The 13,928-nt window shown below is 37.2% G+C and overlaps 1 protein-coding gene across 6 annotated transcripts in view; it reads right to left on the bottom strand.

Annotated features, from left to right (window-relative positions):
* Positions 1-13,928, bottom strand: part of ASH1L (ASH1 like histone lysine methyltransferase) — a 207,980-nt gene that overhangs the window by 193,247 nt on the left and 805 nt on the right. The window lies entirely within an intron of this gene.

Below are 13,928 nucleotides of genomic sequence, written 5' to 3'. Positions count from 1 at the left end.
TTGGTATGTTGCTTTAACTAGTCATTCTCCAGAAATTATTGCATTACCAAAATGGTGAAGAAAAAAGGAAGGTGGACAGATAACAGACAGTCTGGCAAAGATTTATTTAAACTACCATCCAACCATGATACCATATAAGTTTATTTCCATTTTTAAATGCAATCCCTATTGAAGAACAGGCAAAAAATGCAACTATTGTTACATAACAATTCATAATTAAGATTCTTCTGAAACAAAGTATAATAGCCTACAATCAAAATTGCACAAGAACCCGCCCCCCCCCCCCCCAAAATTACATGCCAAAAATCTTATAGGCATATGTGCACTTCTGGGGAAAGGTTAGAAAGGTTTCATTATGCTCTAAATGGGGTCCATGACCACCACCACCACCAAAAGAGTTATGATCCTGTTTTTAAGGCCAGCTTCTCAGGTAAGGTACAAAATGGATGCCCACGAAACTTGGAGGTCGCCACTTTTTAATTACCTAGTTCTAAATCTCAGTAAACATAGTTTCCGGATTTGCATGGAACGGATACACCTAGAAATGTCTTTTGAGGCTTATCTGAATCCCAAATCATACTACTTTTTAAAACGTCTCAGTTCTACTTAACAAGAATGCTTCTAACTATCTGGAAATTTTTGGTAATGTTTCTTAAGAATGCCATTTATATGAAAGAGAATTGGGTCTCAAATACATACAAATGATGTTTCTGACTTAGGAAAAAGAAATCATACATGATACGGATCCTTAATTCTCAGGTGCTTTCTATAAAACAGCCAACAAGCAATCAAATAAACCCTAGGGAATATGTTGTTACTAGAAAAGTTTCCCCTCAATGTTATGGAATTAATACCTTTTCCTGAACTGACAAAGTCCGACACTAGCCGCCTTTTGGGCACAGTGCCAATTCAACAGATGGGCCCTTCATTTTCCTAATGGTAGAGGTAGATTGGCAAGTGTGAAGTCATATGCTCAAGCAAGAGAATACGTTTCATGCGTTAGCTAAGAGGATTTCTGATAGGTTTTCAAATTATCAACAACAAAATCTATAGACTGTGATTGCTTTTATCACCTGTTATTTCTATTCCTTCCAATTTCTGACACCTCAAATACATTTAAATAGATCCTTACCCACATCCAGAAAAACCTGCAAAATGCAGTAAGTCAACCTAAAACAGTATTAAGCCCCTAAGAGTCACATATATGTATTCTAGGATGTCAACTAAGTCCATAGATGAAAAACCAGCTTCTTAAAAGGAAGGTATAACAATGCCCAATGACAAGTTAAATAAGAAATTAGGAGACCGCTTGATCTCACTCTAACTCTGCAAGTTTTCAAAGCTAGAAAGGGGTATCGTATTAATGAGTAAGTAGCTTAACATCTTTTGATACTTGATTCATTATTTCATAAACTTCTACTTGTTTGTTTAACCTTATGTTGCCTCTCACAATGGACATCTAGGAAACTAATGACCATTCTGGCCATCTTTTCAGAGTAAGCAAGTAGAAATAGGCACTCTTGCTCTTAATTTCACATAAAATGAGTGTCTGAGCTCTGCGACACAAAGAGCTATTTAACAGGTAAAAGAATGGCAATATGTTTCTCAACCATCTTGTTTTTGTCTCTAGGTCTTGACTAGTTATTACTTTCTAGGTTTTCTTAGTTAGGAACGTATTATTCCTAATATTATAACATCAAAAGATTCTTTCAACCCTGGCAATTTTACTAAGTGTCAAGAATATGCCACAACTCAGTCCAAGAACATCTCTTCTCTATTTGCACTCACTATCCAGGTAATCTCATGAAGTTCCATGGCTGTAAATAAGCATTTCTACACTGATCAACTCCCAAATTTACACTTATCCCAATCTCAAGATTTATATATCCAACTGCCTACTCAATGTATCTCCACCGGTAACACTTAATAGATAACTCAAAGTCAATATATCCAAACCAAACTCTTAACATCTGCACTCCTGTAACTTGCTTCTGCCAGTGTTCCTCGTCTCAGTAAATGGCACCCAGCTGTTAAGGCCATCTTTGGAGTCATATTTGACTTACTCTTTTACTCAGACCACACATCCAATACAGGTTATCATCACTACTATCTTCAAAATATATCTTAAACCCGTCTTCTTGATCACACTTTAGGTTCAACTCCAAACCATCTCTTGACTCAAATACTGTAACTGCCATATAACTTGCCACTCTTGTATCGCTCTTGCCTTTCAAAGTGTACATATTAGGTCAAGTCATCTCCCCACTCAAAACCTTTCAACAGCTTCCAATCAAATCCAGAATAAAACCTAAACACTTAGTCAAGTCTTAAAAGTCCCTACATTATCTAGGCCCTGGCTACCTCCTTCTCCTTATTTTTTATTATTCTTCCCCACATTGTTCACTCTGTTCTATCTCACTCCTATTTCTTAAACACACCAAACACACTACTGCCTCAGCACTTATGCCTCAGACAGATTCATGGGGTCCTTCGTATCATTCAGATTTCTGTTCAAACACTATTAGCTCAACGGACTTCTCTAAACTACCTAACATTCACCCTCTTACCTTGTTTACATTTCTCTTACAACACTTATCACAAAATGCCATAACATCACACCTACTTATACAATTATCTTACTACTGACTATAAAGTGAACACCACGAGGGAGGTGATTTTTGACTATCATTCACTGCTGTAACCCCTGGGCTTAAGTATGTGCTAAGTTGCTTCAGTAATGTCCAACTCTGTGCAACCCTAAGCCAGGCTCCTCTATCCATGGATTCTCCAGGCAAGGATACTAGAATGGGGGCTTAATACAGTATTGGCATAAAGTTTAGTCCTCTCTTGGTACCTGCAGGTCGCTGGTTGCAAGACCCCTCACAGATACCAAAGCACAAGGGATATTCAACTCCCTTATATAAAATGGGGCAGTATTTGCATATAACCTAAGCATGTTCTCCTCTACACTTTAAAACATCTCTAGACTACTTACAATACATTCATAATACAATGTGAATGCTATATAAACAGCTATAAATACTACAATATAATCACTATATAAATAGCTGATGGCATGAAGCAAATTCATGTCTCCTTTTTGGAACTTTCTGGAATTTATTTTCCCCCAAATATTGCTGATCTGTGATTGGTTAAAACTGCAGATGCAGAACCCGTGGATACAGAGGGCCAAATGTATACAATCAATACTTGTTGAATGCATTCTGTTGGAAGGCACAGGAAGCAGAGAGCTGTTTTTTATTTGACTCTGAGCAGAGGACTTGACTAACTGCCCAACAGACTCCCTGTATAAAACATAGGAGACAATAAAGATTCCTCAAAAGTTAAGAGATTTTTTTCCTAGAATTGATTTGCTCTGGCATAAAATATCACATTCCAAGACATTTCTTCAGAAATCTCTATTCTACCTTAAGAACAAGTTTTGCTTGAACCACATGTAATATGATGGTAGCAATATGTTACATCAATACTGAAAAATTATGTCCTAGAAAATGAAAAGAAAAATGCCCAAGAACCTTATTTGTTTGTCACTGAATCCCAGTGCCTGGCACATAATAATCACTCAATGACTACATGTTGGTCTTTTTTCTCAACCAAAAGAGGTGGTTTAATAAAACAGATGGGTTCTGCTTTAGAAGACTACAAAGCTTTAGAAGACTTTTATTCCTAAAAAATAAAAGGAAATACTGATCAGCTCTAAAAGGAGAACTGTCATAACTAAAGCCAACACTGTACAAAGACAAGGTTCTTCACCCCAAAATATTCACACAATAATATATATTCTTGTTCACTTTAGAAACAAATCCTTGAAGAAGGTAAGATGAAGCCAAGCAGGAGACTTTCCTGGTGGTCCAGTGGTTAAGACTCCATGCTCCCAACGCAGGGGGCCTGGGTTCCTTCCCTGGTCAGGGAACTATTAATAGATCCCACATGCCACAACTAAAGATTCTGCATGCCGCAACTAAAAAAAAAAAGATCCCGCATGCCACAACTAAAGATCCTGCATGCCACAATGAAGATGGAACATTTCACATGCCACAACTAAGATACAAGGCAGCCAAATAAATAAAGCCAAATGCAAAAGCCTAGCCTGAAACTAATACAAAAGTAGAGTTCACATGTGAGGAAAATAAGATAAACCAAGAATTAGGAAAAAATATGTATACATGTAAATAAGTTGTTTATATATACACTTTCACAAATGTATTTTTCATATTCTTACCTCCTATAGAAAATACATATAAGCAAAGTCATTTGTTTTCCTCAAAAAATTTCTCTTTTCAGGAAATGAAGAAGAGAAATTAACAGCAAATGTGTATTTTGCACCTGCTATATGACATAAATCATGCTAAGCATTTACACATATTATCTCATACAATCCTCCAACAACCTTTAGCAGTAAGTATTATTACCATTTTGAGGTTCCATGGTGGCTCAGGGGTCAAGAATCTAAGTGCAATGCAGGAGACATGGGTTCAGTCCCTGGATTGGGAAGATCCCCTGGAGAAGGAAATACCCACTCCAGTATTCTGCCTGGGAACTCCGTTGGACAGAGGAGCCCGGGGGGCTACTGTCCATGGGGACAAAAAAGAATCAGACACGACTTAGCAACTAAACAACAACAATTATCATAATTTTACACTCAAGGAAACCAAAGACCATAATTATTTTGTGAAAAGTTACAAATAAGTTTTTTGTCAGCACCGCGCAGCTGCAGAATTTTAGTTCCTTGACCAGGGATGCAACGCAGGCCACCTGCAGTGGAAGCACACAGTCTGAATCACTGGACTATAGGGAAATCCCTCAATCTGACTTTGAGTCCCCAGTCTTAATCATTATTTGAGATTTTCAACAAATGAAGGAGAAATATACCAGTGTGGAGACTGGTTATTTGTTTCTTTCTTTCTTTCTTTATTTTTATTTTATTTATTTTATTTATTTATTATGTTTTTTATTATTATTAAGATTTGTTTATTATTATGAAAAGCAATTATTTATTATTTTACTTGGCTGGATACCTGTTATAGACAAGGCTTGATTAACTAAAATGCTGGAGGAATGGGGTATATTGTAGTGAAAATTTTCTAAGTCAAAAAGAGAAAAACCAATATACATATATATTTTAATACATATACAATATACCATATATATTGTTATATACAATATATAATATTGTATATTACCATATATATATATACAGAACTAGAAAACCGGTACTGGAACCTATTAACAGGGCAAGAATAGAGGTGCAGACGTAGAGAAGAGAACTGTGGACACCGAGGGTGAAAGAAGGGGTGATGAATTGAGACAGTAGTATTAATATATCCACTACCATGTGTAAAGCAGAGAGCTAGCAGGAAGCTGCCTTTTAACACAGGGAACTCAGCTTCATGTTCTCTGATGTCCCAGAGGGGTGGGATGAGGACGTGGGAGGGAGGTGCAAGAGGGAAGGGATATTTGTATACATATGGCTGATTCATGTTCCTGTCTAACAGAACATTGTAAAGCAATTATATTCCAATAAAAAAAAATTCTAACTAAAACAGAATCATTTTCTTGATTTTAATCTTTGTTAAAATTACCTTGAACTGTAACAATACACTATTTTCTCTAAGTAGAGTATACTGAACATAGTTTCATCTTTATTTTTTTTATGATCTCTAAGCACAAAGGCCAATCTTATATAGTACTGAACTCACTGGAAATCACAGGAGAATGGTAGAAAGTACTACACTGATTCAAATTACAGTCTCCTGAACTCATTCTGTTGTTATATTCACTTTATATCCCTGCAGATGATCTTTCTCTACCTAGAATGCCCTCACTATACCCTTCTGAACATGTCTCTTCCCACTGGTCAGAAGCCATCCCTAGCCTTTCCTTTCTCCCCCAAGACTTAAAAATGCTCCGCTCTCTACCTTGGAGAAAGAAATGTATTACATCATATGATACATTTCTTAACATGATGTTCCTTTTACTAGATTCACAACTCTCTTCAAAGAAAAACCAAACCAAAAAAGAAAAAAATTCCTAGTTTTTTTCCCAACACCTAAGCACAGAAATGAGAGAAGGCAATGGAAACCCACTCCAGTACTCTCGCCTGGAAAATCTCATGGACGGAGGAGCCTGGTAGGCTGCAGTCCATGGGGTCGCTAAGAGTTGGACACCACTGAGTGACTTCACTTTCACTTTTCACTTTCATGTATTGGAGAAGGAAATGGCAACCCACTGAGAATCCCAGGGACGGGGGTGCCTGGTGGGCTGCCATCTATGGGGTCGCACAGAGTCGGACACGACCGAAGTGACTTAGCAGCAGCAGCAGCAAGCACAGAAATAGGAATGAAGTACTGGAAAAAATGTTAATTGGCTGAATGAAGAATGAATGAATGAACAGAAAAAATACTACTCAGAAAAAATTAAACTCTGATCTTGTTCTACATTTGAGTTTTTTTTCCCCCTTAAACACACACAGAAAAATAAAATTAACTTAAACCTCTAACTAATTTCAGTTTCAAGGTGATTCCTCTTTCTTCTTGAGTCTGCATCTTTATATGCTTCTGCATCTAAATAACTTTCCAACCTGTGTTATCATTTAGTTATCAGTTGTATACATAGATTTTCTACTTATTTGAAATTCTTATCTCCCTATCTTTGTATCCTCAAATATATATATATATAAAACACTGTTCATCCAATAATGATTATACATGATTATTTCACTTCCCCATTTTCTCAAATGTCAGAATTGGCAGTTTTTCTTTCAAAGACAATCTTTTAAGTTTTCTCCATTAAATCCCATTAGGCTTCACATGTTAGTCCTTAAACTCTAGGGCTTTCATTTTCATCAATGCTGAATTTAAAAAATTTTTATCATACGGAATGTCTCCACCACATTCTCAATGTCATTTACACCAAGAAGCCATGATATAGCTACTTTATAATTGGACAGTGTCCACTTGTGATCTTAGGACAAATAAAACTGAATGAGAGGAGTGGTTTGGTATCAAGTGTGGAAAAGGTAGGGAAAAAAATGTAAAACAAGAAGTGTAAGTCAAAGATTTATGATTTATTTACTGTAGAATAAGAAGATAAGTTAACCAAACTTTCATTAATGATGGAATTCATGTTTATCTTGTCAACCTTTTCCGGAAAAAAAGGATATACACCTATATTGTACTTAACTAGCAATCACTTCAAATCTCTAGTCTCTGTTTTTTCTTCATAACTCAACAGGAATATTTACCTTCTTTTCTATCCTATTGAAGAAAGTAGGGAAAACCACTAGACCATTCAGGTATGACCTAAATCAAATCCCTTATGATTATACAGTGGAAGTGAGAAATAGATTTAAGGGCTTAGATCTGATAGATAAGAGTGCCTGATGAACTATGGAATGAGGTTCGTGACACTACAGGAGACAGGGATCAAGACCATCCCCGTGGAAAAGAAATGCAAAAAAGCAAGATGGCTGTCTGGGGAGGCCTTACAAATAGCTGTGAAAAGAAGAGAAGCGAAAAGCAAAGGAGAAAAGGAAAGATATAAACATCTGAATGCAGAATTCCAAAGAACAGCAAGAAGAGATAAGAAAGCCTTCTTCAGCGATCAATGCAAAGAAATAGAGGAAAAGAACAGAATGGGAAAGACTAGGGATCTCTTCAAGAAAATCAGAGCTACCAAAGGAACATTTCATGCAAAGATGGACTCGATAAAGGACAGAAATGGTATGGACCTAACAGAAGCAGAAGATATTAAGAAGAGATGGCAAGAATACACAGAAGAACTGTACAAAAAAGATCTTCACGACCCAGATAATCACGATGGTGTGATCACTGACCTAGAGCCAGACATCCTGGAATGTGAAGTCAAGTGGGCCTTAGAAAGCATCACTACAAACAATGCTAGTGGAGGTGATGGAATTCCAGTTGAGCTATTCCAAATCCTGAAAGATGATGCTGTGAAAGTGCTGTACTCAATATGCCAGCAAATTTGGAAAACTCAGCAGTGGCCACAGGACTGGAAAAGGTCAGTTTTCATTCCAATCCCAAAGAAAGGCAATGCCAAAGAAGGCTCAAACTACCGCACAATTGCACTCATCTCACACGCTAGTAAAGTAATGCTCAAAATTCTCCAAGCCAGGCTTCAGGAATACGTGAACCGTGAACTTCCTGATGTTCAAGGTGGTTTTAGAAAAGGCAGAGGAACCAGAGATCAACTTGCCAACATCCGCTGGATCATGGAAAAAGCAAGAGAGTTCCAGAAAAACATCTATTTCTGCTTTATTGACTATGCCAAAGCCTTGGACTGTGTGGATCACAATAAACTGTGGAAAATTCTGAAAGAGATGGGAATACCAGACCACCTAATCTGCCTCTTGAGAAATGTGTATGCAGGTCAGGAAGCAACAGTTAGAACCGGACATGGAACAGCAGACTGGTTCCAAATAGGAAAAGGAGTTCGTCAAGGCTGTATATTGTCACCCTGCTTATTTAATTTATACTCAGAGTACATCATGAGAAACGCTGGACTGGAAGAAACACAAGCTGGAAACAAGATTGTCGGGAGAAATATCAATAACCTCAGATATGCAGATGACACCACCCTTATGGCAGACAGTGAAGAGGAACTCAAAAGCCTCTTGATGAAAGTGAAAGTGCAGAGTGAAAAAGTTGGCTTAAAGCTCAACATTCAGAAAACGAAGATCATGGCATCCGGTCTCATCACTTCATGGGAAATAGATGGGGAAACAGTGGAAATAGTGTCTAACTTTATTTTTCTGGGCTCCAAAATCACTACAGATGGTGACTGCAGCCATGAAATTAAAAGACGCTTACTCCTTGGAAGGAAAGTTATGACCAACCTAGATAGCATATTCAAAAGCAGAGACATTACTTTGCCAACAAAGGTTCGTCTAGTCAAGGCTATGGTTTTTCCTGTGGTCATGTATGGATGTGAGAGTTGGACTGTGAAGAAGGCTGAGCGCCGAAGAATTGATGCTTTTGAACTGTGATGTTGGAGAAGACTCTTGAGAGTCCCTTGGACTGCAAGGAGATCCAACCAGTCCATTCTGAAGGAGATCAGCCCTGGGATTTCTTTGGAAGGAATAATGCTAAAGCTGAAACTCCAGTACTTTGGCCACCTCATACAAAGACTTGACTCATTGGAAAAGACTCTGATGCTGGGAGGGATTGGGGGCAGGAGGAGAAGGGGACGACAGAGGATGAGATGGCTGGATGGCATCACTGACTCGATGGATGTGAGTTTGAGTGAACTCCGGGAGTTGGTGATGGACAGGGAGGCCTGGCGTGCTGCGATTCATGGGGTCGCAAAGAGTCGGACACGACTGAGCAACTGAACTGAACTGAAAAGGATCTAGAAAATGTTTTTAGCAATTTGTCACTATGACTAAAAAAAAACAATGAAAAAACTAAGAGACATTACTTCTCACTGTGTGTTTGAAAAAAAAAGCTGATACACTTTTCTAGGAAACACAGGAACCAACTGCATTTTACAACGCAAACATCTAAAGGCAACTAAGTAAAGTTCTATTCAGTTCATTTCTTCTTATGTTGCAGAGGAATCCCTATTGACAGGTAATACAGACTGTAAGTATTCGGTATGAAAAGTTTAGACATTCGGTATGAAAAGTTTTTTTATTTAAAAAATTATATAAACCTAACTAAAGGAAAATAATTCCCCACTTAAAAGTGAAAATAATGTATACACTGTATTTATGGATCAAATGATATAATATCTGAAATAAAGAAAGGGAGGATGAAGAGACGCTAGTTGATAGGGATATAGTGTGATAACTGGGTTTGGATAACTTTTGAAGCTGGATGTTGAATGCATGAGAACTTTGTTATTTATTTCATTGCTCTCCAGGTTAGAAATTTTCCACACTTCAAGAAAGGAACAAAATTAAATGGAAAAAATATATAAACTCTTGTCATCAACTTGCAAATGCCTGACAGCAAATGATTAGAAACTATGGAAAGCAAAAACAATTAATGCTAAAAATAAAATTTTATATATTCTTCAAACATTAAAAAAAGTTAGATGTTCAATGAAGGAAATATAACTCTGAAATAGCAATAAGATTATTAGCTAAATTTCATTACTGCTTGAAGCCATAATTTATTATGTTGTGTTGACATCACACTGCCACCAACACCCCCAGTCACTAAGAAAGTGATTTCTAAAATATGAAATGACAGTTATTAACTCAGATAACAAATCATAAGCATGAAACCTAACCTTTCCAAATGAAAGAATATAAACCAAATAAATTACAAATAGTTTAAAGATAGACATTAAGAAAAAAAAAAAAGACTAGCAATATAGCTTAAATACTACTTTCATTTCCCTCTCTCATGATAGCCAGGGTTAAGCTAGCTCATGCTTCTGGAAAGGCTGGCACAAAATAGACCTCACAGTGGATTACAATCTAAGGTAATATAAGGGAATATATTATCTTTAAGAAACTCAAATCAACATGCATACCTGAAAAAACAATATGAAATTATTTATTGGAGACTCACTACCTACACACACGGTAAAACTTTCCCACCATGTGCAGGCAGATTATTTTAGGCAGGACTGAATGTGTCCAAATTCTTTATTCATAAGGCATGGAAGACTTAGAATAAAACCTCAAGTGGTACTGCTGACACTATAAAGGCACAGCACTGAGCAAGACAGGGAAGTTATGCTTCATATCTTAGAATACAACCCAAGAACAGGACATGAAAATCACTCTATTCTTGATCCTTTAAGATCCTGTGTATTTTTTGTAATTATTGCAAATAGTTGTTTTTTTAAATTGTGAAGTATCTCATACACAGAGGAGACTATATACATGTTATCCATATGCAAAGATACAGACACGCTACACACACACACACACACACACACACACACACATATAAATGATGTGTTTTTTTTTTAATGTAGGAACCTACTAAGTTAAAAATTAGAGAAAATAAACTTTTCACAAATTTACATGACTTCTTACCCAGAGGACATGACAATAGAGACAATCAGACCAATTTTCTCAAGACCTTTCCATTATCTGACTGAATCCTGTAATCTGTACCATTAAAACACCTTTCTGAGTTTCTTTTCTTTAAAAAATTCAGTAATTATTTTTAATTTTCAGTACTAGATTCAGGGGTAGTCTTTCAAATCACCCCAGTGTTTTCTAGATACATGTCTATCCAAAAATGACATTAAGACCTTTTTATGTAAACCCACTACAGAAATACATCCAAAACAAGATAAAAAATGCCACCAACATTTACATCCTTTTCAAGCCAGAGATCCTTCATCTCAAAACATCAAATGATACCAAAAACACATTTTTTAAGCTGCAAAGTTGCATACAGAATGTGAAGACTTTGTAACTTCCTAAGAATAACAGCAAAACCTCTCAGGCAATTAAGTCATGAAATCTCAACTTCTAGAAGAAATATGCTTCCTTCCACCTTGTCCTTTTAAAGGCTCCCACTAACATGCAATTCATAACTTCAACTGAATTAGAATAGCTTCAAGGACAAAGGCCATATATTATTCATCTTTGTGTCCCCTGCATAAAAACAACTCAATAACATTTGTTATAACTAAGATAAATTCCAAGAAATGAGCTTCAAAACTCCTCAGTCCCAATGCAAAACTAGAAAGCAATTATATCACATTCTCTGATCACCTAATTAGAATCATGTTTTAACACTGCAGAAATTAATCTGCAAATAGAAAATAAACAATAAAAAAGATCTTAAAGTTCCCCTTACTGTCAGCATGCTCACTGTCAAAAAATCTTTCATCTTAAACTCATACCAACATCTCCACTCCCAAACAAAACTATTTTTAAAAAAAGACTTTTAAATGAGACTTAAATATAAATTGGCTCTACTTCATTAGAATTTAAGTTTCTAAAAATTGTATGCATAATTTGTGTGATTGTGCTCATGCCCAACATTTTCTACAGTGAGTTTTTTCATCACATTCTCAGAAGAATAAGTGGACCCCAAAAAAACTTCTAAGAACCACTAATCCAGCAAATCAAAAACACTATTTTCCAGAGAAATACAGTTAAGTTGCCTTAATTCAAGTATACTTCTCTCATGTTCAGAGAAGGGGATCCTTACTACAAAATTAAGTCTTTCGAAGAATTTCTTCAGCACAGCCAAAAAGTTCCAATATTCACAGGCACATATACTGACAATTGCAGATCCCAAAAAGAGTTTACTGGGAAATGCCAAAAGAAAATGCAAAAGGCAGCACACTCTTCCACAAACTGGGCACCCTATTAGATGCTTAAATACAGTTGTATCCTTCCACAGTAAAACGTCTGGAAGATCTAAATTCCCTCCAAACTGAGTATATTTTTGAGGAAGGTTTTCTAGTTTCAACTCCACACTGACCTGTCTGCCTCACTGGACTCAATATGTATCACTGTCTCAGTATTTACCACTGTCAAGACAAATGTACCCGAGCTGCTTCAACAGAGTCACCTTGATTATTCTCACCCCAAGGCAGGGACCATTTATTGAGTAGTTACTCAGTAAATATTTGTTGAATGAATGAAAGAAGATCCTTTCTCCCTTAAAGTTAAGCTGTCAGCCCCCACCCTGCTTCTATGTTACCAGTTAAATATCCCTCCCTCAAATACACAAACTCAAGTGTTAGAAACGCTCTGCTTCCTCCATAAACAAAAAGTAATATCCTCATGGAATACCCATCTCTCACAGGCCAACCTGGCAAAGACAACCTATGTTCCGTCTGACACAACTGATCTCTACCAAATACCATTCAATATGCCCCTACCTTTCCAATAAACTCAGATTTGCCTGACAAAGATCTCCTGAGATGTCATGATATGATGACTATACTACTGGACTAGGAGTCAAAAGTATCTGTTATATCCCAAGTTTGTCACCAATTTAACATATGACCTTGAAAAAATGATGTCTTTATGCCTCAATTTCCTATTTTGTAAAATGGGAGGAAACATTCATCCCACCATTTCCACAGAGATTTATGACTACAAACAAACTGAAAGAGCATTCTGAACAATATAAAAGCTTTATTCTATTACAAAGTGTTAATACAAACTCAGGTCAACAAAAACTCCATCCATTCTTTACACACTCACAGTACATTGTTCAAGTAAAGATGTTCTGGGCCTTCACATCTGAACAATTCAGTCTATTCTGAGTAACAAACTATTCTTAAGAATAGCTATGATAAGTTTCTCCTATTCCTGACCCCACCACTTCACGCTATATTTCCAAAATACTGCCATGACTTCTCTTTACAAGTAAGTATTAAGGCAATCCCAAATCCTAAAATACACAAACATATCAACCAGCAAGGAACATCCCAAGCTTTATTTTAAAAGTAAGCTAGTATAAGGGGGAACTCGATTACACTTGTAAAAATACAAGCAAACTCTTCCGGAACACTTTCCTTCCTTGTATACGCACACAAACACAGCCGCTATACACCAACAGACCATCTGTCTTCTAGACCAAAAACATGTCTTTCAATGCCCAAAGCAACAAGCAACATTTATTAAACTTGCGAAACTGAGATCATCCTGTAGTCCCTACATACACTTCAGCATGTCAGAGACACCACAGATCTGACCGTACGGAAAATCTTGCCTCCTGCCACTTTTATCCCTTAAACGAAACAAACAGGACTATGGGGGATGCTCCAATCCCTCCTCCACAAGACACAAACTAACCTGTCAGGGGCACCGCCGACTCCGCCTCCACTCGCGTACTTTCCCGCCCCCTCCCCCAGGCAGAAGCCCGCCTGTCAGGGACACCCCTTCACCCCCGCCGGGAGGGACTTCCCGGCGAGCTCAGGATCCCCTGCCCTCCCCTCCCCTCCCCTCCCCCATCCTT

The sequence above is a fragment of the Bos javanicus genome, chromosome 3, assembly GCF_032452875.1.
Source record: "Bos javanicus breed banteng chromosome 3, ARS-OSU_banteng_1.0, whole genome shotgun sequence".
In the NCBI taxonomy this organism is placed as follows: domain Eukaryota; kingdom Metazoa; phylum Chordata; class Mammalia; order Artiodactyla; family Bovidae; genus Bos; species Bos javanicus.
The sequence above is the reverse complement of the archived record's forward strand: the minus strand, read 5'-3'. Positions and strand labels throughout refer to the sequence as shown.